Genomic DNA, 25,325 nt, shown 5'->3' with positions numbered 1-25,325 from the left:
ATATTTATGGGAACAGTGCAGAGCTAACCCAGAGAAGGGAATGATTAACTTTTTCCAGGGTGTGGTGTGGGATGATTATGAACTGGGTTTTCAAAACCAAGTCAGAGTTTGTCAAGCAGACAAAAAAGCAAAAACACCAGTGAAGAGAAGCAGAACTTTAGAAACATCGTGGTGTAGTTAAGGAGCTTTAAAATGCTCATTGTTGGAGAATGATGATGGTTGTATGAAGCTGAGCAAAACAGCAGGGACCAGATGGAGAAAGACAGTTTTTTTTTTTTTAAACCACTAAGGAGCTTGCCCTTTATATTCTAAGGAAAAGATTCTAATAAAGGATGAGTTGTCGTCTCAATCTGCCTCTTCATGCAGTAATGCCAGGGAACCCTTCCTCTTCTGAGAGTGTCACTGGGAGTCTCTTTTATCTTAATCTGTGAGCTACAATGAAGTCAAAGGTTTCAAGAAGAGAACACAGGTCTCTGAGCCATAGCAAAGAGTCTGAGATATTGATGCAAGGGAACAGAATGCAGAGAATAACCAGCAAATTGATTAATGAAAGTGCCCTAGTTCTATCTATCTGTCTCTGCTTACCTACCTACCTACCATCCATTCACCTCTCTGTCTAATTTATCTATCTATCTGTCTGCCCTAGGTGATCTTTATATGCTTGTGTGATATGCTTCCTAAGAGAGCCTTATGAGAATAAGGAACCAGGGATGGAAAAAGCAACCATTATCCAATTTAGAAAGGTCATTTTTATATCAGTATAGCTTGGAAAGAGGTGAGGAAGGGCTATTGAAGTATTTCAGGTAAAAGGTAAGTGAGTGGATGGCTGCATTTCTATCTAAGGGTATACAGCCATTGATTGTCTGTTACCTTTGTTTTTAAAGCTTCTTTTCCAAAGAGACCTCAGCCATTTTGCATAAAACCAAAGTTTCAACAAACATTTTTTGGATTACCTACACATGCTGCAAGCCCTGGGGATCTGACCCTATCCCCGTAGCTAGCAGACATCATGAAATCATTAGGTTGTACTTTCTCACCATGCTCAGCCTCAGAATTCTGCTCAAATCAGACCCCTAAGACAGCCACTAGTAATAGATAAAAATTGGCTTTTGAAGTGAAATCCATTTGCCTTCTTCTGTTTAGTCTCATAGAATGAGTTTCAAATGTGGGGATGAAAATAATAATTATACTAATAGACCCAAATCAACAAATTAGTGTAGGAACTTGAATTTTGGCAGACCCAGAAAAAAAAAAAAAAACCTCTGGAGTTGTAGGACCCGCTCTAGATAAAAGAAAGGCTGAAGCTGGAATTGGTAACTGTGCTAGGGATGCCTCATTTTGGGTTATTTCTTATTTGCATTGCTCTCCCTCCTCTCAGCTTGTGATCTGGCTTAACCCCTAGAAGCTCAAGTGGAGTGGGCCAGTTTATCAAAATGTTTCTTGGAGGAGGTAATCACCTCCACACTAGTTGGTTAAAGTATTATTTTCTCACACTTAATGACAGAAAAGACCAGAGGAGTCTCTGTCTTTTTTCCCGGGGCACCCTGACATGGCTGCTGAAGACAACTCTTCTTTGGCAAAAGCTGGAATTTTAAGTCAGATACTGTGTGTTCTCAGTGTGTGCCACTCTCTGTGGGCAATGTGTCTCGTGCCTGTCAACTGCTTAAGAGGTTTCATGCAAGAGGAAGGGGAAAAAAGTTTTCTGGATTAGCCTTTTCAGGCAAAGCATTTATCTGACACCTTTTATCAAAATATTGTTGCTGTAGTTACATACTATCCTGTGTAACTCAAGTTTATAAATAATAGTGCCACTTGTCAAAGAATTGAAAAAAGTATTACTCTATCACAAAGGTTTGTCACCTAGGGATTTTTTGCATTATGCTTTGAAAGTTTAGAGATCAGTATTTTTATAGTATGGGAGCATTTCTGTGTTTTTTAGAGATGCAAAGTAAACATCTATAAATGTCATAAAGCTTTAAAACCCAAACAAGCTGTAGTCTCATTAGAGAGCAGTCTGGCTAGAATTCACAAATCTAAATATCCTGCCACAAAATTTATTGTAAACAAGAAACCAGGAAAAGGCATGTATGCAATTCAACAAATATCAAGCTCTGGGTTTCTAGCTTGTTAAATGCAAAGATATTTGAAGTTACATAATCATATCCTGACTCATGTTATCAGGATTTACAAATCTACTTTATAAATTCTGTTTCTCTTCCTTGCAGACTGTGGGAACAGAGTAGACATGTAGATTAAGCACTGATCCCTCATCTGCAAGGTACTCACCTCTCTGTGTCTTGGTTCCTTTCCTCTAAATTATGAACATTTATGATTCTCTTTCCCCTATTTTTCATAAATATAAGATTAATTAATTATCAAGCCACATGTAGACAGGGATGAAATGAACTTTTACAGTTAATCATTTCAGGCAGTTTATCTTTTTTTAACAAAGTGCCTCTTGGTAAGCAGTTTATTTCCTGGATATGATTTGTCCCATTTTAAAACATATTAAACATTGAAAATTATTATAAGAGGACTAGATAAAGAGGGGAGTGATAGAACTCACTGGGCTGAAGATCACATTTAAAAAATAATAATATAGGTAAATTAGATAAAAAACAAATACTGACAGGGAAAAAGCACATGGTACTGATATGCACTAACACATGTATTTTGATAACCATTCAAAGTATAATGAATATGTCTTGATATTGACCTTCCTGTTAAGGATTTGGTTATGTGGTTTTTACCCCAACTTCCAGTCCACTAATTATGCTATCAGGTTTTAGTTGTATATATATTTTCCTCCATCTGTTATGGTGAGTTAAAAAACAAAAAGACCTTGGAGAGACCAATCAGGAATTGGCATGGAAATACTTTGTTCAAATTATGAATAAACAAATTGATTTCTTGGATGGAATAACATTTTCTGTTGGCTGTCTCTTCCTCTGGGAGGGCTCATTGTTCTGCTCATTCTTATTTTGATGATCTGGACCTGGTCACTGAAAAAAGAAGAATTGATGGGGCTTTAGCTATAAGAATTGCCATGATAAACTAACTCCAAAAATAATAATGGCACGCCCTTAAATTTTGTGGTAGCTTTTAATTCACAAAGCATTTTCACATGTGTGAACATTTAAACTTATTTAGAATATAATTCAGTAAATTATTAAATTTTTTGAAGATCTATACCTTCTCTTCTGAGAGTGGAGACAATATCTTACAATTATTCATCTCTCAAATGATACTAGATAACATTTAGTACAAATAACTCAAAGTTCTTAGCTTTTAGTCTTTGCTCTATTTTTTTCAGAAATAATTATCTCCCAAATAACCAGTTTTCCTTCTGTATTGCTGCAGATAGAAGTATTTTTTAAAATAACATTCCAACAGAAGATAGACATGCTATTGCCACTGAAAATAACAATTTGTATATTCCAAACTCAGAAATAAAATATATTTATTTGCCCTGGGTGTTCATCTTCCTTAGAAATACTAGTACAGTAGAATATATATCATATAATAAATATAAAATTCATTGATCTATGCATTGATGGGTTGCATTAAAATTACTATACCTGCAATATCAGAATACCTATAATTTGTCACCAAGTTCATTGACTGTGAGATAATCATCCTTTTCAAGAAAGCAATATGACCGCATAGAGAAATGTAGTCTTATTATTGCAAGAATTAAAAAAAATCTTGTGTCAAATACAAACTGGCATATTAATTCATGCTAATAAATAACAAATGGGAAAAAATGTAAACACTAACATTCCCAGAGCAACTTACTTATATTCAACTTTTGTATAAGAAAGCATAATTTTAGTAGCAAAAACATTTAGTTGAAACTTGGCTCAGGAAAACATGCATTTCTTAAATTTCCTTTTCTTAATTATCATCAGTCACAAGTTATTTTGCTACTGCAACCCACATGGTGATTACGAGGATCAAGAATTTAAAAATTAGGCCAAACAAATAGAAAAATCTTGTTAAAAACTGCCATAATCAGTGAGATTCATTTTCTATCCATCAGTGGATCTGTTTTGTTTTTCAGAATGATCCTAAGGGATGTTTACTAGGATGGCATGGTGGGGTTTTTGCTTGCTTGTTTTTTAACATAAATCTTAAAAGGTTAGTGATGCACCAGCAACTGTCCTAGTTCTCCTGGTCTTGATTTATACATAGCTCACCCTTGGATTTCCTGCTGTTCCTGATTTTGTCCAAACTGCTAATTTGGAAGCTCACAGACAAACTAAGGAAACAAAAGGCAAGAATCTTTCCTTATCTAAAAAATTAACTAAACTTAACTGAAATTCTCCCAAATGGATGGAAATCCCCTACTTTCTAAAGAGCGTCTTTGTGGGTACTGGAGCTGTGACCACCCTGGTTATCCTTCCCTCCCCTAGTCCTTTCCCTTTCCTCATATCAGGCTCTTGATCCCAAGGCTTCCTCCTGGATCCATGAGAGAGAACCCCAGGCCACTGGAGCTTCTGAGGAGCTCAACACCATGCATTTTGTGTCCAGAGCTGAGGAGCTGCTAAAGCTCTGGCAGTCAACAGAACGAAGGGAGAAATGTGTGCTTGACATTCAAAGTTGGACTTCACAATTACTTTTTGCTTAGGACTCTGGCACTTGACTCCAGCCTCACTGCCCTTTCTTTTGTTCTGTGAACACATCAAGCTCTTTCCAGCCATAATGTCTTTGTTCTTGCTGTTCCCTCTGCCAGGGACTTCCTGGTACTTATCTTCTGCTTCATCATTCAGCTGTCAACTCAGATATCACTTCCTCAGAGGGGCCTTCCACCCCATGACAGCACCTGCTTTGATTTGCTTTATTGCTCTTTCCACTGTCTCAAGTAATCTTAATCTTACTCATCTGTTTATTTTTATGCTCTGTATCCATTGCTTCTCCCCTTCCCCACCCTAAAGTAGAAGCCTCACGAGAGTAGAGACCTTGTTTCTCTTTGTTCACCACTACCACTTCTTTTTTAAGAGAGTGATGGACTGGTGGTAGGCATTCAGCAGATGCTTACTGAGTGAAGGAATGAATGGGACTGATGATAGTACAATATCATTACTCTGCCTTCCCATTTGTAGTCAGGGGCTGCAGGGACCAGCCTGGAAAGTCCTCCATCCTGGACATCAGTATTTCTGTGGGAAAGGTGTTTCTTTTTTAAAATTATTTGCTCTAAAGATTCACATTTGAAATACTACTCTGATAATAGCTGATTCAGTTTATTAATTGAGAGCAAAGAATAAGTAAACATTTTCATTTAAATAAACAGAGTTTGAGATGTTGGCAATCTGCATTTTTAAAGTAATCCTCTCCTACTATCCAGTCACAGCCTTTCACTGCACTCCCACTAGTTTATTCATTGTCCCTGAGGTAACAGTGTTTTTGTAAGGCTCTTCTCCTCTTTTAGAATACACACAATACTTGATTTTGTTTATTTTAGGCCTCCTCCTCAAATTCCGTCTATTCCTCATTGCATTTCTTTTTCTTTTCTGTTTATTATAATTTTTTATTTTGAATTTTTGTATGTACATAGTGTATATATTTATGGAGTACATGAGATATTTTGATACATATAAATTTTAGGATTTTTTTTCTATTTCTGTGAAGAATGTAATTGGCATTTTGAAAGGGATTGTATTGACTCTGTAGAATGCTTTGCGTAGTATGGATATTTTAACAATATTAATTCTAATCCATAAACATGGAATATCTTTTCATTTTTTGAGACCTCTTCAATTTCATTAATGATTTATAGTTTTCATTGTAGAGATCTTTCACTTCTGAATTCATTTTGCTGGCATTTTGTTAAGGGTTTTTGCATCAATATTCATCAGGGATATTGGTCTGTAGTTTTTTATTTTATTTTTTAATGAGTCTTTGTCTGGTTTTGGTATCAGGGTAATACTGGCATTGTAGAATGAGTTTGGAAGTATTCCTTCCTCAGTTTGGAAGTATTCCTTCCTCCTTTTTTTTTTCCAGAATAATTTAAATAGAAGTGGTATTCTTCTTTAAATGTTTGGGAGAATTCAGCGGTGAAGCCCTCAGGTCCTGGGCTTTTCTTTACTGCGAGACCTTTTATTATGGCTCCATTCTCATTACTTGTTGATTGTCTTTTGAGGTTTTGGATTTCTTCATGGTTCAATATTGGTAGACTCTATGTGTCTTTATCCATTTCTTTTAAGTTTCCCAATGTATTGGCATACAGTGGCTCATAGTAGCCTCTAACAGTCCTTTGCCTCCTTTTTCATCTGATTTTATTTATCTGGGTCTTTCCCTGTTTTTCTCAATTAATCTAGGTAAAGGTTTGTCAATTTTGTTTAACTTTTCAAAAAACCAACTTTTCATTTCATCAGTCATTTGTATTGTCTTCATTTTAATTTCATTTACTTCTGCTCTGGTCTCTATTATTTATTCTCTTCTACTAATTTTGTGTTAGGTTTGTTCTTCCTTTTCTAGTTAACTAAGATGCATTGCTAGGTTGTTTCTTTGAAGTTTTTCTTCTTTTATAGTGTAGCTATAAACTTCCCTTTTCTAACTGCTTTCTCTGTAACCCATAGGTTTTGGAATGTTGTGTTTCTATTATCATTTGTTTCAAGAAATTTTTCAATTTCCTTCTTAATCTTTTCATTGACCCACTAGTTATTCAGAAGCATATAATTTAATTTCCATGTGTTTGTATACTTTCCAAAATTCCTCTTGTTGTTGGTTTCTAGTTTTGTTCCACTGTGGTCAGATAAGATACTTGATGTGATTTTATTTTTTTAAAAAAATTTCCAGACTTGTTTTGTGGCTTACCATATGGTCTGTCTTTGAGAATGATCCATGTGCTGAGGAGAAGAGTGTATATTTTGCAGCCATTGGACAAAACGTTCTGGAATTATCTATGAGGTCCATTTAGTCTATAGTGCAGATTAAATCTGATGTTTCTTTGTTGATTTTCTGTCTTGATGATCTGTCTAATGCTGAAAGTGGGGTGTTGAAGTCTCCAGTGATTATTGTATTGTGGTCTGTCTCTCTCTTTAGCTCTAGTAACATTTGCTTTCTATATTTGGGTGCTCCACTGTTATATTTAAAATTGTTATATCCTCTTGCTGAATTGACCCATAGATTATTATATAATGAAGTTCTTTGTCTCCATTTATAGGTTTTGTCTTGAAATCTGTTTTGTCTGGTACCAGCATAGCCACTCCTGTTCTTTTTTTGGATTCCATGGGCATGGAGTATCTTTTCCAGTTCTTTATTTTCAATCTATGTGTGTCTTTATAGGTGGAGCATGTTTCTTGCAGGCAGTGGATCATTGGGGATTGTTTTTTGTTTAGTTTAGTTTTGTTTTATCTGTTCAGCCACTCTGTGCCTTTTGGTTGTAGAGGTTAGTTCATTTACATTCAGTGTTATTATTGGTAAGTAAGGACTTACTGCTGCCATTTTGTTATTTGTTTTCTGGTTGTTCTATGGTCTTCTCTTCCTTCTTTCCTGTCTGCCTTTTAATGAAGGCGATTTTTTTCTGGTGGTATATTTTGATTTCTTGCTTTTTAATTTTTATGTATCTATTGTATTTTTTTTATTTGAGGTTACCATGTGGCTTGCAAATATCTTATAACCCATTATTTTAAATTGATGACAACTTACACTAATTGCATAAACAAACTAATAAAGAGAAGAGTATTAAAAAACTCTACACTTTAAACTTCATTCCCCAACTTTTTAACTTTTTATTGTTTCTATTTATATGTTATTGTACTGTCTATGTCTTGAAAAGTTGTTATAGCTATTATTTTGCATTGGTTCATTTTTTCATCTTTCTACTCAAGATATGGTGTTCCTATGAGGAAGATGAGTGGTGGAGGCTTCTATTTGGCCATGTTGCTCCCCATCTCTTCTCCTTGCTGCATTTCCCTCTCTCCATCCTTCCCTCCCTCCCTCCCTCCCTCTCTCTCTTCCTTCCTTCCTTCCTTTTTTTTGACAGGGTCTCATTCTGTTGTCCAAGATGGAGTGCAGCGGTGTTATTATGGCTTACTGCAGCCTCAGCCAGTGATCCTTTCACCTCAGTGTCCCAAGTACCTGGTACTATAGACGCACACCATCACGCCTGGCTAATTTTTGTATTTTGGTAGAGATGGGATTTCACCATGTAACCCAAGCTGGTCTTGAACTCCTGGGCTCACACACCTCGGCCTCTCAAAGTGTTGGAATTACAGGCATGAGCCACTGTGCCTGGCCCTTGCTGCATTTCTTGACTGTTCCCTTGGGCCTCCCTTTTCTGTGGTTACGTAGTACTAATACTTACTTGATTTTTGTAAAGCCTATTGGATTTCATCACACTCTAACTTTTCTATTGTGCTATATGTAATTACTATATTGATATGCCACATTTACTTAAAATGTGCTATGTGTATCCCAGGCACTACTTTACATCATAACTCCATTCGCCCTATAGCAGTCCTATGATGTAGCTGCTTTTCTTATTCTGATGGCACTGTTCCTATATGCATCATATGTATTAGGAATCTGAGGCTCTGAGAGGTTAACTGACTCTGAGTAATACAGTTACCAAGTAGGAGGGTCAGGATTTGTACCTTGCAGCTCAGCTCCGGGGTATACTCTGCCTCTCTATCTGCACAAGTACAGGGAGCTTTGTCGGCTGTGCTTTTGCCTTGGCATTCTTTGCTTGCCAAACCAGGGGTGAGTCTAATCGGTGCCCTACACAGACTATACTCTAGTTAGTGGTGATGATAAGAGGTAGGTGCAAAACCCTAAAATATAAAATCTAGGGTAATCACTGTGAAGCAGGAATATTGAGAATTTGCTGAATTATTTTATCAATAAAATAATAATTTGCTAGGTCTGCCTTTTGATTACGCACTGTTCTCTCTCCCACTCCTCCCAGAATTATTGATAGGGAAGCAGAGGAACAAATAAAAGAGAACAGAAATTTTGATTACTGTCTTTTAAATGACTTCTAGATACAAGGAGCAACCACTTTGAGGTTGAGATTCCAACTGAGATTAAGAAAGGAGGCTGCCAGGTGAGTGAGAAGACTTTATAGAGGGCCACTGAGATGATCTGAAACTCAGCAGGATTTTCACTAATTAATCCTGGTGACCTTGTTACCTAAGATAAGCATAACACCTGAACAAAGCACATGATGGCTGGCGCCATACAATCTGTGCTTTACAATTACCGATATATTATTTAATATGTCTTATTTTCTAGAAGACTGTCTCCTCATTCCAAAACAAAACCAAAGCCAATAGACAAATGAAAAATTAGGAATTGTATTTGCAGTACATATGACAGATGATGGGCTAATTTCTCTGTGAAACAAGGGACTCAATTAGTAAAAAGTAACAACTCAGTAGAAGGAAACAAATAGAGAATGTGAATGGGCTATTCAAAGAAAAATATAACAGCCAGACAAAGATGGCCTCATTAATGATGGCAAAAATTAAAATAAGAGAGTATTTTTCAATTGTCCATTGGACACAATTTAAACAGTTGATGCTATCTAGTGGTGGTGAGAAATTGTTACTCTGTTGGAAGGAGTGTAGCTTGGAATAATAATTTTTGGAGAAGTTTTAGTTCTATCTATACAAGTTAGAAAGTTATAATTGTAAGAAGACATATTGCGTATTTTTTAATTGTTAAAACTCAGAAGTAACCTAAAAGCATACCAATAGGAATATAGGTATTATAGCATACCTGTTCAATAGTACATAAAATAGCCATTAAAAAGAACAAACCCATCTATGTCAATGATACAGAACAATGTTGCATGAATATTATATATGGTATGAGCACTTCTTAATAAAATAGCAAATGTTTCCATATTTTAGGCCTGTACCAGCAAATACACACGTGTAAATATGCAGCTATATATGCTTGTATATGTGTGGGCTGCACATGAAACTTTTATGGTTATTATCTCTAGCAAGTGGGACTATGGTTGCAGAGAAGCCAACAGTTCTTGCTTAGTTCATTGAACTACTTGAAAGTTTTAGTTTAATCATACCTTACTTTTAAAGAAACGGCCTAGAGTATATTAAAGCATTTTACTAAAGGAGTTTGTGTTGTAGTCTTTTCCAAAAGTTACTTAGCCCCCCAAAATAGATATTTTCTCCTCGAGGTCCATGCTTTTAGCATGTTATAATTTCTGTTGGAATGAAAGTTGTATTATAAACACATCTTGCTAATCTTCTTCATGATGCTAACTCCCAATATTGTTCTGTATGTCACCTTTCCTACTGTCTTATCTTTTGCAACTGAGTTGATATATTCTCTGCAGTTTTGGGTCTTGTTCTGTTGTTCAGTTTTGGATAGCTATAACTTGGGATAATTTATGCATACCTCAATAACAATAAAATAAGCATATTTAAATAAGTATTTCTTTTCAGAAGTCGTCTAATCTGCCTGAGAGACAGTAAGGCCTAAATCTGCAATTTGGGAATTGGGCTCCATAGACTTAGTTTTAAGTCCCTCTGATTCCCATATTGTTCTCCATGTCATACAGAAAAGTAAGGTTGTACATGGAATACTGAATTCCACTGCAGTTTATAAAGTGACAAAGGATAAAAATAGTTCTAACTAAAGAAGATGGCTTAGCACTGAAAAGAAAAAAAGTATAAAAACATCAAATAAGTATGCATGTGTTTGGAGGAGCCATTTTTTGTGAAGCATTTTGTGAATAAGCCCCTTGCATATTTGAGGATTCAGCAGGCCATAGGGCTGTCTAACTCTAAATGCTATTCCCCTGCTTCCTTGTACAGGCACAGCTGAATTCTAGTCAGACTTGCCAGCAGGCCAGATGTGTATGAGTTTGCCAGATTTAGCTGATTGAATATTGCCATGAACTGAGAAAGTCTCTGGTAACATATTTTTACTCTGTTTGTGTCATCCTTTTTGTTATGGAAGCCGCGTGGTTTGCAGAGAAGAGAGGTGAGGAATTGGGAGACTGAGGAAAACAGAAAAACTTTCCTCATATTGTTTTGTCCTCATTAACAGGATGAAGTGTGGCAGGGGATATAAGTAGAGGATTCAGTGACAGAAAATACATACTCTTATCAGAAAGATATTTCAGTCCCAAAGATTATGTTGGCCAGCCTGTAAAAGGAAATCTGCTACTTTATAAAACAAATTCAGTTGCTTTTTATAAAACTCTGCTTCTCTTTAGTCTCTGTATCTTTCATTGATTTCTCATCTATAATTCACCATAAGGATCCATTTTCCCTTTACCTGGAAGAGTGAAAAAAAGAAGAAAACAAATGAATCGTCCAGTCTGTTTAATGTTGAAATGTAGAAGTGTCTCCTTGTCACCCAGGCAAAAATAAATGAAAGCCTGCCAGAGCAACTAAGGGAAGTAGTGACTAATTCACAATGATCAGGGTTAGAAATGCTAGACTTTTCCTGAAGCCAACACAAAGCAGACCCATCCTAGAAATATCCTGGCTCCTTCAGAGTGTTCTGCTGGAATCTTAGTCCAACCTGATAGCCCATCCAGTATTGCTTTGCCTTAAGGAAGTGAACAACCAGCTAATTGTTTTCAAATTAACTGCTGCTTGAATAAGGACACCCAGAGGAATAGTTCAGACTGGAGACTGCAAAATTCTTCCAACCAGTGAAGCCCCATCATTAACACAACAGCTGATGGCCTTTCTGCTGAAAAACTGACAGTAATCAGAAAGGTGCTTATTGGGGAGCAGAAGGGGCAGCTGTTGACTAGCAGCTGGTTCCCTAGTAAAGATGTGTCCTGTTCTTCCCAGTGGTACCAGAATCAGCAGATGCTGCCTTCTGGACAGCTCAGCACCAGGTTGGTTTCCCAGCTCTCAGAATGACCACAGAAGCAGCCTTCCAAGTAGCATGTACTCATGGTGCAGCTCTCATGGATGGGACCCCTCTAAGTCTTCTTGTGATTTCCCTCAGTGGGACACTGGGCCTAGATTTGCTTAAACTTCTTAAGACAGGAGATAGTGTGAGTGTGGGAGACTAGCAGTTGTAGTAAGTCGTACACACCCTATCAGCTATGATCTCTTAACCAACAAATCTTCGTATATCTTTTTTCTCATCATTATTGAGGTTTTTTTGTACTTACAACCACAAAATGAATTTTTTAAAAATTTAAAACTTCTGTTAGAGACAAGATCTCACTGTGTCACCCAGTCTGAAGGGCAGTGGCATGATCATAGCTCACTGCAACCTCGAATGCCTGGGCTCAAATGATCCTCCTGCCTCAGCCTCCTGAGTAGCTGGAACTATGGGTATGCACCACACAAAATGAATCTCCTGTTTTCAGCTCAACTACTTATACGGTTGGAACCTGGCTGGTGAGGTGGAAGTGGGGTGCTATTTCTAGCCCAGAATGAGGCTCCTGAACCAGCAAGACACTAGGTTCCATTTAGAACAGGAAGATAAGTCAGAGCCACCCTGCTTCTCATTTCTGCATTTCTTGCCTCTCCCAGGCAGGAGCTCCTCCCTTAGGCACTCATCCCTGTTCCTGTGAGGAAGTTTCCGCTAAAAGAACCATCCTCCCAGTGCCCCTTTCCTGAAATTGTGTCTTGTCCCTGGGTCTTCTGAAACCCCTTTTCTATAAGAAACAAGCTTCCTGATAGCCTCAGACCGCTTTATGGAAACCCCTACCACCTTCTGGCCATACATGAAATCTGCTGCTTCTAGAGAAGATATTTCTTTCTATACAATTTTGACTCCCCAAATGGTCTTGGACTTGGACATGGTATCAGAATTCTCCTGACTCTCTATTTTTCTCCCATCTGAAGTAAAAACTTTCCTACCTTAAGATATGCAGTCCAGTCACTGTCTTTCCTGCGTGTTGGGGTGGGACTCTAATGTCCTGACCTACCACTGATCTGCACTGTGAACTCTCTCCTGCTTCACACTGCACTGTGTGCCCGCACTGGCTTGCCCAGGCTTTTTCTACTGATTGAAGCATGTGTCCTTTTCTTTTTCACTTATTCAAATTCTATATAGCTCAGGTCTTTTACCCTCTCCCCTAGTCCCTTCCCTGGTAATCCCTGCCAATAGAGGTTTCTTTATAAAAGTTTACCGTAGCCCTTCTTTGGCACGTAGCCATATATGGCACTTGTGACAATCAACTTTTATATAATTTACATCTTCTAATGTTAGCTAACATTTTAAGTATTGGGTGACTTATGTACCCACTTAGATGGTCAGACTTTTTTTTTTTTTTTTTGAGAATAGAACCTTCTGGGAACTTTCTTTGATATAATTATCATCAAGCCCAAGCATGATACTCAAGTGTCTAATAGATAATTGTGGAATGAAAGAAATAATCATGAATGAATGTTTCAAGATGTTGAGAAGCCCTGCTTTCTTTTGTTGCTGATTTGCCAGTTATGACCTGTCTAAATAAATTTCCTGATGTGACCTCTTAGTTCTCAGCTTCAACTTACTATGAAGTTTGAGAGATCTACAGTAGAGTAATTTGAGCTTATAAGAAAAAAACCTATTTTTAATTAAACAGTATGACTGCAAAGCAAAAGCTGTGGTGGAGTCAAAATAGTGTCAGTATTCACTATCATCTCTATAAGTGAGGAAATACGTATCCTTAAGGGAAAGCCTAATGTTCTATAATATGAATCTCTGCAAAATGTTTCTTTTGTCTTTTACTACATATTAGAAAAGAGAAATAATTAGTTCTAGCGTTAAAAAAAAAAAAAACTGGGCAAGTTAGCCTAGTAACTTCTTTTAATTGCTTGCTTGTTTTCCTGGAAGCATCAAAGAGAATGGGAGCGATTAAAGATTTAGAAAAAATACAATTATTTACGTCCCATGTTACGGTGAGAGCTCACCATGGGATGCTTTTTGCTATACATTGAACATTCATTGGTATCGAAGTTCTTTTCATTTTAGGAAGCCATCCCCAAAAGAGAGCAATTTAAGTAAGGGGAGATTTGAGAAGATTGAGAACTGTTAAATGTGGGAGGAGGTAAGTTATAATGGCCAAACCTTCCTCTACTTTGATTTCTCTGCTCTGTGCTATCTCTAAAAAGCAGTATGTCATCCCTAGCTGCAGTGGGCAGATTCATACATATTTACAACTTGCGAATTATGAATGTGCAACCCAGAGAGTAGCAGTGTTCTTTGTCTTTCTGCTTTTCTCCCTTCACTAATGATTCGAAACTCTTAGCACATCCAGGATTTGGAGACTAGTTTTGTAGCTTGTCATTTCCATTGTACATGAATTGGGTCTTTGTAATTTAAATGGAATTTTATTTTCCAATTTGGAAGCTTCCATGTAGGTAGACTGAGGTTTTCTCCATCCTCTGTCGGGGCTTTGATGTAATGATTTATTAAGGTACTAGGAGAGATATTGATGCTGCTAATAGCTTCTGCCTTGCCACATAATGTTTTACATTTTACTCAGCTCAAAGACCATATTCCCCTTTTCCTCATCTGATTGATCGTAAATGCTTTGGCCTTTCCTCAGCAATTATCTCACTTACCAAAGCAGTGGCTAAAAGTCAAGTATTTATAGACTAATTAGTGAAGTCAACATGTCTAAATAGAGTACTTCACATAATACCAAGAAGTATTGTACAGTACTGTGAAATTAGCAAAGTTTGCTACAAGGCAAAAAAGCAAGGGTTGAGAACACAGATGGTTGAGGACACATATACGGCTGATGCTTAGTTGTCTTTGTGTGATTATTAAGACACAGCTAAGGTGATGTTTTATGATAGCACTTTTCCTCTGTAGCTTCTCCTTAATCCTAACATCTTTTTACTCATGAAAGCTTTGGGATATTAGCGGGTTTGCAATTTGTTCCCAATTTTTTTTTATAATTTACTATTTTGGGATACCAATAGAAAGGAAGATATCATTTGACACTTGAGCTCTTAGATAGACAGGATAAGAATGCAAGAATCACTTTGTTATTTTTAAAGCTACTTTGTATTTTTAGAATGTCTTTAAATTATTAATTCTCGTCCAAGATATAATTAGTTCAGTTTTGAAAATAAGAAAACATTGCTTAAGAGTTTAAGAGAATATTGGGCTAGGGGTCAAAAAACCTGGTTAGGGCCAGGCACTGTGGCTCACACTTTTAATCCCAGCACTTTGAGAGGCTGAAGCAGATGGATTGCTTGAGCCCAGGAGTTTGAGACCAGACTCCTGAGCAACATGGTGAAACTCCATCTCTACAAACAATACAAAAATTAGCTGAGTGTGGTGGTGTGCACCTGTGGTCCCAGCTACTCAGAAGGCTGAGGTGGGAGGATCGCTTGTGCCCAGGAGGTCAAGGCTGCAGTGAACCAAGATGGTGCCACTGCACTCTAGCCTGGGTGACAGAGTGAGACCCCGTCTCAAAAATAAAAACAAAACCTGATTGGAGTCCTAGCTTTGAAACCAGTTACCGCATGTTTTTATACTGGCTACACAAGTCTTCTGGGCACCACTTTTCTCATTTTGGAACTGGAGATACAAAAAAATTACAAAAATCAAAGGAGATAATGAATGCCCAAGTACTTTGTAAATTGTATAGCACTATACAGATCTAACCATGTTTTAAATCACTTGCATTTACATAAAGGGCAGCAAAGGATTCCTTTCAAGGTAACTGTAGGCAGAAATAGGATTTTAGCCCAGACTGCTGTTAAGTGCCTAATGTGGCTCCATATTTTTGCCATAGTCTTTCCTTCTGATTCAATGTGTACATGGATTCTCATGTATACCTGCCTTTCGCATTCCATATGATTCCGGAGGGATGGAAAATCTCTTTGGAATCTCCAAAGATTATGGAATTTTTTTGGAAGTAACAAGGAATGTCTCCTTATCTAGGATCCACCTGTAATTATTTATGTTTTCCCCAAGTAGCATTAGTGCACTTAGAAAGATACTTTGTGATTTCTCAGCCAGGCGCAGTGGCTCATGCCTGTAATCCCAGCACTTTGGGAGACCAAGGTGTGTGGATCACTTGAACTCAGGTGTTCGAGACCAGCCTGACTAACATGGCAAAATCCCGTCTCTACTAAAAATACAAAAATTAGCCGGGCGTGGTGACAGCACACCTGTAACCCCAGCTGCTCGGGAGGCTGAAGCAGGAGAATCGCTTGAACCTGGGAGGCAGAGGCTGCAGTAAGCGGAGATCGCGCAGCTGCACTCCAGCCTGGGCAACAAAAGTGAAACTCCCTCTTTAAAGAGAAAGAAAGAAAGAAAGATACTTTATTCTCACAATACTCTAGGACTAGAATGGAAAACAACAACAGTCAGTTCTCCAACATATCAGCCTTAAGTAAACATCACTGTGTGCCTGATTTATATCATGCTTTTTGTTTGTTCATTATCCTGCGCTTCCTTTAATCCCTCTACTTGTCATTATCTGCAGGAACTAACAATTTGCAAAACCAGAAACCAAAGCAAAAGTGAATCGTACAAATGACATCAAAAAGGGATAAGGCAGATATATTTAAGTGAGCCAGTTTTAAAGAAGCGGTGAGTACTTTGACACCAGTAAAACAGGAACTTTTTCTTTGGGCCTTCGTTTTCAGAGCAACCAAGTGTCAAGCCCAGTCTGTCTTATGGGATAGCATTTTTTTTCTTGTTTGTTTTGTTTTGAGAAGTAAAGTAGCAAAATGGTGATGGTCCTATATTCACTATTAACTTTAGTTATTATTTATTGACTGCTCAATGCAAGATTTCCCAATTCAGCACATATGAATTGGTGTTATGACAATAGCTGCCTAAACCTACATTAAATAATAGTATTCGTGTTCAATTTTGCTGCTGTATTTCATTTTTGTGTGCCATTCCCAACTTCTGGTGCCTCCTAACACCTGTCTTTAGGTACCGGTGGTGTCTCTAGGTTGCCTCTGACTGCTCAGATTTTCCAACCCCCATCTCCACTCCCCATATTTCCCCATACAGAATATCCCAGGTTCCAAAATTACCTCCTCTTCCTCTTCAATATTATTACAAACTCCCATTTTTTATCATGACTAGTTCTATTAGGAAGGAGCAATATCCTTAAATTAATTGGTAATAAGATATCTGTGACCAGTGAAGCTCCTCCTTAATTCTCCTAGGGCTGTATTTTCACTTTAACAGAAAATGCTATGACATGCTATTTGCTTGGATAAGCAATCATTTGCTCATTCATTAGCTCAACAAATAACTGATTGCCTAGTCTTACCTTCATGTATTAAGACAGGCAGAGGACTACAAGGTTAGGTAGTTCTTTTTGGGTAGTCAGTCCTGGACCTCAGTTAATGACCCAGGCAAAACCATTCATGTCAGGCTTATTTTGGTCCTACTGTGTATACCCAGGAGTGCCTACCATGTAGGCAGCAGCAATTTCAGAACAAATGAGAGGGGGAAGAACAGTTGCAGAGAGGAGAGGAGAAGCAAGCTGGGGCATGGAGATGCAGAGAAATAAAAAGGGAAGAGAATGTATAGCTAGAAGAGCTAAATTATTTAACCAGCAAGGTTTCTTCTGACCCTAAGATTCTGTGTAAATGAGAAAGAAGAAGGGAGGGAATAAGCTAAGGAATGAAAGGGGAATGAGGAGGGTTCTAGGAATATACTAAAAGGCTGCATTGTTTTCTTTTTTTTTTAGTTAAGAGCCTCTAGGTTAATAAATATCTTATGAAGTACTGTTTATCTCCTAGAGCAGAGGTGAGCCCTTTTCTATGGCTTCTAGGAATTTCAAAAATCAATTGATGGGTGGCCTCCCTGGCATGCTCCTTTCATGACATCAGAGAATGTCTCCCACAATGAAGTTGAAGCTGTCGATGAATACTTCGGTGTTTTATTTTCAAGCATTTTTTTTCTTAAGTCAGGGCTCTCAAAGAGGGTTGGTAAGAGATCAGAAACCTCTCAGAGTGACAGGGCAAAAGGTCCCTGCTTCTTCCTGGAGAGGTTGGAGATGACTCAGACATCAGGGTATCAGGTAGAGACTAGGTCAGGCCAGCAGGACATTAAAATACAGAGAAGCTGAGAACAAAACCCAGCTCCTTATAAAACCAGTGTTTTCTAAACTAAAGAAGCAAATGGAAAAAAATTAAGGCCTGCGTAAAGATTATTTAAATCATTTCATTAAGCTTACCACATACCCTTTAAGTCAAAATAACCTCATCTTGTCTGAGTTGGTGTGTGGACACAATTGTGCTGGGCCCATCCTCTCCTGCACTGGCTGAGTGTGCTGTAGAAGAGGAAAGGTGTAAGGAACAGCTAGAACAGCTTTGTGGGCAATTTTGCCATCATGATCGGGTGAAATTTAAATTGATATTAAGATACCAAATGTTCTTTTGCTTTTCAGTCATCATATTATCAAATGTAATAATCAGTTGTTGCAGCTTATGAAGCCCATGACTATCAAATTTGACTAAATTATAATGTACCTTTTAAGATAAAAGTTTTTGGTGTATAAAAATGTTTTTATCTTAAAAGATAAAAAATGGGTCAGTAGTTTCCTGAAGCAGAAATATTCTGCATAATTTTCATTTTTTTCTCTCTTTTCCACAACTTTTGAGTCAACAGCACCTCAAAAAGATAATACATCGTGATCAAATTGGTTTCATCCCAGGGATGCAGGGATCATTTAACATATACAAGTCAATAGATGTGATACATCACATAAATAGAATTAAAAAGAAAGGCCACATAATTTTTAGAAAATAAATTATCCCCTGAACTTGATCTAATTGCTCCATTTTGAAGCCTCACCATGGACAAAGGTAAACTATGTTCTGTGTTAGGTATGCTATACTTGGAAAAGTATTTGAGAAAGCATATCTTGAAACAGCATCTGTAATTTTTATTTTATTTTAAAAATCCCAGTGAAATTAAGTTTAGGATTGTGTATCTTTTTAAGAGTTACGCAAAATTACTTAAAAAAAACTTGTCTCTTGGATATGATAATATTTGAAGGATGTTACTGGGAAAAAGCACAATGACACCAGGGTTTTGCTCTCTAAATATGGGTTACTTATGGTCTAAACTCTTAAACAGTTAAGAAGCAGCATGTTTTGTAATACGAACTCCTTTCCTTAATAACATAAACTGCTGATCTAAATTGCTATCGTAATGTCACAAAAGGCTCATTGGCTAGAGATGATTGATTCTTTAACTCAATACAAAGTACAACTTCTTTGCTATGTCCACATACCCTGAAGATAAGTCTTAGAAACTTTGTAAGGAGGAGAGTTTTTGAGCACATTATCATGGGAAAATTACTTAACCCCTTTGAGGCACTGTTTTCTCACCTATAAATTGGGCCAGTAATAATTTAACCCTCTCAGAGTTTTTGTGATAGCTGAGGCACTGAGCAGTGCAGTCACATCTTATCTCAAGCAAGGATTGGATATACCTTATCTGCAGTCAAGTAGAAGATGAGAAAGATGTGTAGGCAAAACTATTCTTGAAATGTGCCTAATTTCTCATAAAGAACAGCAAATGTGGTTCTCTCCCTACTTATACCATCTCTTGGGAAGTCCTCACAGCCCATTGTCCCTCCAGTATGACACCCAACTGCTGATGGACGCTGGAGGAAAACACCGTGTTGAATGAGCAATAGCATATTGTGGGGCTCCAACTATGTGTAGGATACCCAGCACCATGCCTCACACAGCTCGTATTAGTTTACCTTCCCTTTATTAATATTAGTTCACCTTTTCCTGCACCCTAGAGCAGGGGTCCCCAACACCCAGGTCATAAACCAATACCAGTTTGTGGCCTGTTAGGAACAAGGCTGCACAGCAGGAGGTGAAAGGCAGGCGAGTGAGCATTACCGCCTGAGCTCCACCTCCTATCAGATCACCGAAGGCATTAGATTCTCATAGAAGCGAGAGCCCTATTGTGAAGTGTGCTTGTGAGGGATCTAGGTTGCACACTCCTTATGAGATTCTGATGCTTTATGATCTGAGGTAGAACAGTTTCATCCCAAAACCATCCCCCTGCTGCCATCTGTGGAAAAATTGTCATCCACAAAACTGGTCCCTGGTGCCAAAAAGATTGGCGGCCGCTGTCTTAGAGCCTTGATACTAGTGTCTCCTGAACCAGTGGGACCTGAATGTGGAATTCAGTACAGCTTTTAAGGCCTTGATCACAGGAGTTCAACTTGAAGTGGATAATTCTGAAACCAGACATGTTGGAACTGGGTTCTTTTAGGATCTACCTCATTTTCATTGGAGACTGAGGAGGAGCCATAAGAGCATTAGGCTCGGAGCATATATACATTTGCAAGATACAGAGGAGTATCCTCTAGAATCTACTGATGCAGTTAGTATATTTTAAGTAATGGTAAATTTCAGCAATGTTAAAAATAACATCATCTGAAAAGTCATGCATTTTTGTGCCGTAACTATTTTTACATGAGGTATTGATCATAGTAGAATACAAAACTTCCATTCTTGTGAAGTCAGAAGATGAACTGAAAATATAAATGAAGTTAGAGATGAATTAGTTATTTTACTCTTTTTTTTTGTTGAATAGAGGGACTTGTGCTTCCTAATGAGTTATTTTAAAGTACTTTTAGCAGTTGTTATTTTGCTATTCTTGTCTGAGTTTGAATTCTATTGACTAGGTAAAAATGCATTTCTCAGTTGCTGAGTTTTCAGATTTCTGTTTACAAGATAGAGACATTAAAGGTGGGAGTTTTGCTAGAGACTGTTTCATTGATATTTCAGAATAAATTCAATGTGACTGATTACAGTGGACTGATTGATACACTCTGAGAGAGAAGAACTGTCTCTGTCAACAACAACAGTCTAATTCCATAAATTTTTACTATTTTGTGCCAAAGACTTTCCTACATGGCAAGGATAAAATGTCTTTTGGGAAGTTATTATGCTTAAGACAAACATATGGACAGAAAGTTTCAAAAAGTGTAATAAATTCAGTGTTAGAGGGAAACAGAGTTTGTGGGAGGATCAGAAAGGGCTTCTACACCAAAAGGAGAGACTCTAGGAAGAGGGTTTTTTTTGGTTGTTTTTTTTAAATTAACCATTTTCAAGTAAACAATTCCATGGAATTTGGGAAGCGCTTTTGCAGAAGGTAATATCTGAACCCAGTTTTGATAGGCTTTTGATTGAAAGAGGAGGAAACAGGTAAGTGGAGGGAGAGACATGGACATTCCATTAGTGATATCTGTCAGCCTGTATTCCTTTCCTGCCAGCCGCACCTTGGGTTGTCCCGTCTTAGCTTGTGGAATCCAAGTGGTACATCTGTAGGAATAGGCCACCAGGGCTGGCCATTCAGACCACAGGAATAGCAGACCACAGGGATGGCATGTGGACCCAGCCAGATTAAGGAGACCCAATCCTGAGACATTTGTTGAACTCCCAGAAGAAGTTTCGTTGTGTTTTATAAAACTAAGATTGCTGCATGATGTAACGTAAATCTGGAAGTCCTGATAGTCATTTTGCCTCCAGTTAAAGATAACCTACTTAAAAATGAAGCCAATGCAGAAGGCAGCAGAATTAAGAGATGGAGAAAGGTCCTCATAGTCTAAGCACCTAGTTCTACCCATACCTGAACCCTTTATCCCTTGAACTTTCCATTAAGTGTGCCAGTACATCCCTGTTTTTACTTCAGCCACATTGAATTTGGTTTCTATTGTGTGGAACCAGAATACTTCTAAGAAAGGTCTCTGTGGAGGGTCAGGTAGAGGGATGTTAGTTGTTTTGCTTTTATGAAATTTTGTTATTTTTGACTTAAAAAGAAACTGTGGCAGTTTCCAAATAACTATGCCTTCTGAAATAGAAACTCCTTTTCTTTTTCTAATGTGTTCAAATAATCAGGAATTTAAGCTTAGTTCTAAAACTATTATTTTAGAGCAGAATTTTATATCACTAACACTCAAAAGAAGAGCCTTTGGCCAAATTCTAGTCATAGAAAGTCATTGTTTTTCTGTGAAAGGTTTATTGTGTTTGCATATACTCTCTAGCCACTCTCTTGGGGAGGACTTGGGTTTCTGGGGACATCAAACCTGTAAACTAAGTTAGGGCTTGCATCTGTCTTTCCTGATTGCACTGGGGGTCAGAGCTGTCTCCCTTTTGGGGTTCACAGTGCTATATCCCTAGTACCAGAGAGTCCCACTTTCTAGAAGAGCCTCTCAAGAGGTCATGTCTTTTTTAGCCTCAATATTGGGTTTGTAGGCCATCTGAAGATTTGTGGATATATTTAGGCAGAACACGGTTTTGTAATATCTGGTCACTATTGTTAACTCAGACAACTCATTTCAAATAGTAAAGTTTCCTGTGCTGTTTGCTGACAAACTACTGAAAATGAAAGTATTCCTTTAGACCTACAACAATAAAACAAACCAAAATTGCCCCTTTATATGTTTTATCTGGTGAGTATGTAGAAAGTTCACTTTCAGATCTTTCTCTTTGATGTCTTTATCAGTTACCTTTTTCTATCAAAGATAACTTTTATCTTCACACATTGTTAATGAATGTTTGTAGAAGTTTGCTTCTCTTATACACGTATCTTGTCATTTATCTGGAAGTACATATTAAGTTAGTGCATTCTTCCACAGGGCTCTCTGTTTGAAACTATTTTATTTCCATACTTTTATCTCTGGCTTGTTTTTATTTAAGGAAACCAAAGCAGATACAGACTTAAGAATGTGAATGTTTCAAAAATTGTGATTGTAGTTGATTATGTTGGAGAAACCTTTCTTCATGGAAACAAAATTCAGACTTTGCTCAAGAGCTATCTTCCCCAGTTGGTCTGTGAACCTGGGGTGGAACTCTCAGAGATATTAACTGTGATCCAGTTCAGAGGCAAGAGGATGGGCCAGGCCTGACTCTCCTGTGATTTTATGGTTGGCTGGGCCGGCTTAACAAACAATTAGCTTGCATGTATTGTTGAAACAATAATCCTCGATTGGCCCAGAGGGAGGTATTGGCAACTCAAATGGGAAGAAAAGCAGTTTAGTCCTGCCTGCGTTATCCATGTCTGAGATACTTTGCAGAAGGCACTCACTTCCAGAGAATCCAATCTGACAACGAACAGGACTTGGCAAGTCAATCTCAGTGATGTTGTGAGAAGGATAATTTAGATTAAATTGTACTGTTTTGACTATTTTCTGGTTCTGTTTCTTTTTGTTCAAGTCATTGGGATGCATGAGAATGGTTAAGTGAGATGTATGGTGATAGGTGAGAGATCTTACATATTTTAATGATTGGTTTATTTATAAATAATTTGTCATCAAAATTCTGTTTTGATAGTCACAAATAATGAAAAAGCAGAAGCTGGGGGTGTGAGGAGCATATCTCTGCTGTCAAAATCTGCAGAGCTCTGGAAGATATGGATCCTTCAGATGTGGTAAGCAGGGCTCCGACAGTGAGGCAGCAAAGGAGATTTATTTCATTGCAGTCTCAGTGTTTCCCTTTAGAGTTAGAGTGACGTAGGAACTCCTCCCACCATCCCCAGGCTCCTGTGGGGTCTGGCCCTACTGCTCTGCCCTGTGACCTCTTCTCATGCACGTGCCTGTAGTTGACCAGGCTCCAGGCACACGGCCGAGCTGTCCTCCACATCACTGCATGGCATTTGCACCTGCTGCCTGGGACGCTCTTGATAGGGCTTGGCAGCTCTTTCTCTTCCTTTACCTTTTGGTTTAAATGCCAACTCATCTGAGAGCCCTTCCCTAAATCTGCTGAAATCTGCCCCCTCCACAGCCATTCAGTCTCTATCCATGTTTAACCATCTTCATAGCACTTATCACTCTTTGAAAATTTGTTTTAGCTTGTCTGTTTTGTCTCTTCCTACTAGAACACCTGTCTATGAGGGCAGGGACCTTATTCAGCACCGTAATCCTAGCACTTAAATATTATCTGGCACAATATAGAGATTCAATTAACACTGAACATTTTATCTTTCAAGACTTGTTCGAGTGCCGATTCATTATTTTATGTTTGAAACATAAACAAATAGTTCTATTGCCTCCTGCCATTACAGAGAAAATGCCAACCTATCGAAATGGCACCCCTCCAACATCCTCCCCTGCACCTATCAGAGGTCTGTGTAGCTCAGATAAGGTGGATCACTTTATTGAATAAAAGAGGAGAGAGGATAGTAGATGCCAACAACTAGACATATACTATTTGCTTGGCGGAGACATCTTCTTCTGAAACATCTTTCTGACATAAATAGCAATCTACTTCCCCCTGGGGAACATGCACACTGTTACACAGTGTGGACATTAAGTTTCCAAAATCAACAAGTCCCTGGAAGTTTCTTGCTATTTCTCAGTCCATGACCTTTGGCTTTGCTTTAATGAATTGTGTGTTCCTGCTGCTTGGCAGAAAACAGGGAGAGAGGCAGGATCCTGGGAAGCTCCACACTCCCCACCGACCCCTCACGGTGACTGGGGCCCACAGACCAGGCGTCTGATGGAGGCCATTCCCAGGAGCCCGGTCCATCCCTCCCCATCCTAACACTGCCTCCACCCCTGTGGCCTCTTATGCATGTATGAGAGAGGAAACAAAGAATCTTTACAAAAAGATGATTTTTGTGAGGTAGTTTAATAGAAGAGTAGACAGCAAATGCCACCCTAGGGTCAGCTGGAAAGGCTAGTTGTATAACAATTGCATTTTCTTTATCACTTTGAAGATGGTAGGATGGGAAAACTCAGTAACTTTGTACACCTCGGGGTCCTTTAGAGAAGACTGTCAGTTTACTGAAACATGACTGGCCTGTTTTATTTAGAGGCGCAGACACATTGTTTTAATGATATCTGAAATTCCTTTGAGATAGCAGAGATACCATTGAAGGTTGTGCCCCTACCTCCCTTGGACGCAGCTGTGTGGTCAGGAGAGCATGTGCTGCCAGTGAGGCCAATTGGGGCTAAGAATTTCGAGGATAAAACAATGGATGGAGTTTAGGGATATGTGTTGTTTATGTACAAATGGGAGCAGAAGAAAGGAAGTTTTTGAAAGAAAGTAAGTACGGACCTCTGTGTTCAATACAGTTTGTCAGGCTGGTTTCAGAGCAAAACCACTGTTCTCTCTTATCAACTCGTTCTTTCCTTTTAAAGATAAGCAGAAATATCACTCCCTCTTCAGCCTAAATGTTCTGCTTGTCTTGACCAGCAGATGCTTTCAATTATTGGCTTCTTCCCAGAGCAGAGAGATGCGCTAAACCTCTGCCAGGTAAGGTGACGCTTACTGGATGAAGCTTGACTTTTGTTCTCTTTGTAGTTGGATCATTTGGGAGATAGGCGGTTCTATTGTGATTATGCTCCCAGCCTAAAATTAATGAGCTAATTTGGGCATAAAACTTGATTTCTATAATTATTTTGGCAATAAGTGTACTCTATCAGGAAAACACAACAG

At 38.2% G+C, this 25,325-nt stretch overlaps 1 protein-coding gene across 26 annotated transcripts in view; it reads left to right on the top strand.

Moving 5' to 3' along the window:
• ENOX1 (ecto-NOX disulfide-thiol exchanger 1) overlaps nucleotides 1-25,325 on the top strand; it is a 584,882-nt gene that overhangs the window by 223,145 nt on the left and 336,412 nt on the right. For 9 of the 26 annotated variants that reach the window (XM_054665246.2, XM_054665241.2, XM_054665243.2 and 6 more), the window contains 2 exons: nucleotides 13,903-13,978; nucleotides 16,376-16,482. The exons of 6 other annotated variants lie outside the window; for them this stretch is intronic. The gene's annotated coding sequence lies outside the window, so the exon portion shown is untranslated. Of the gene's footprint in view, nucleotides 1-8,984; nucleotides 9,047-13,902; nucleotides 13,979-16,375; nucleotides 16,483-25,325 lie in introns of all 26 variants that reach the window. 11 more of the 26 variants (XM_054665232.2, XM_054665233.2, XM_054665237.2 and 8 more) reach the window with 3 other exon arrangements.

The sequence above is a fragment of the Pan troglodytes genome, chromosome 14, assembly GCF_028858775.2.
Source record: "Pan troglodytes isolate AG18354 chromosome 14, NHGRI_mPanTro3-v2.0_pri, whole genome shotgun sequence".
NCBI lineage: Eukaryota > Metazoa > Chordata > Mammalia > Primates > Hominidae > Pan > Pan troglodytes.
The sequence above is the reverse complement of the archived record's forward strand: the minus strand, read 5'-3'. Positions and strand labels throughout refer to the sequence as shown.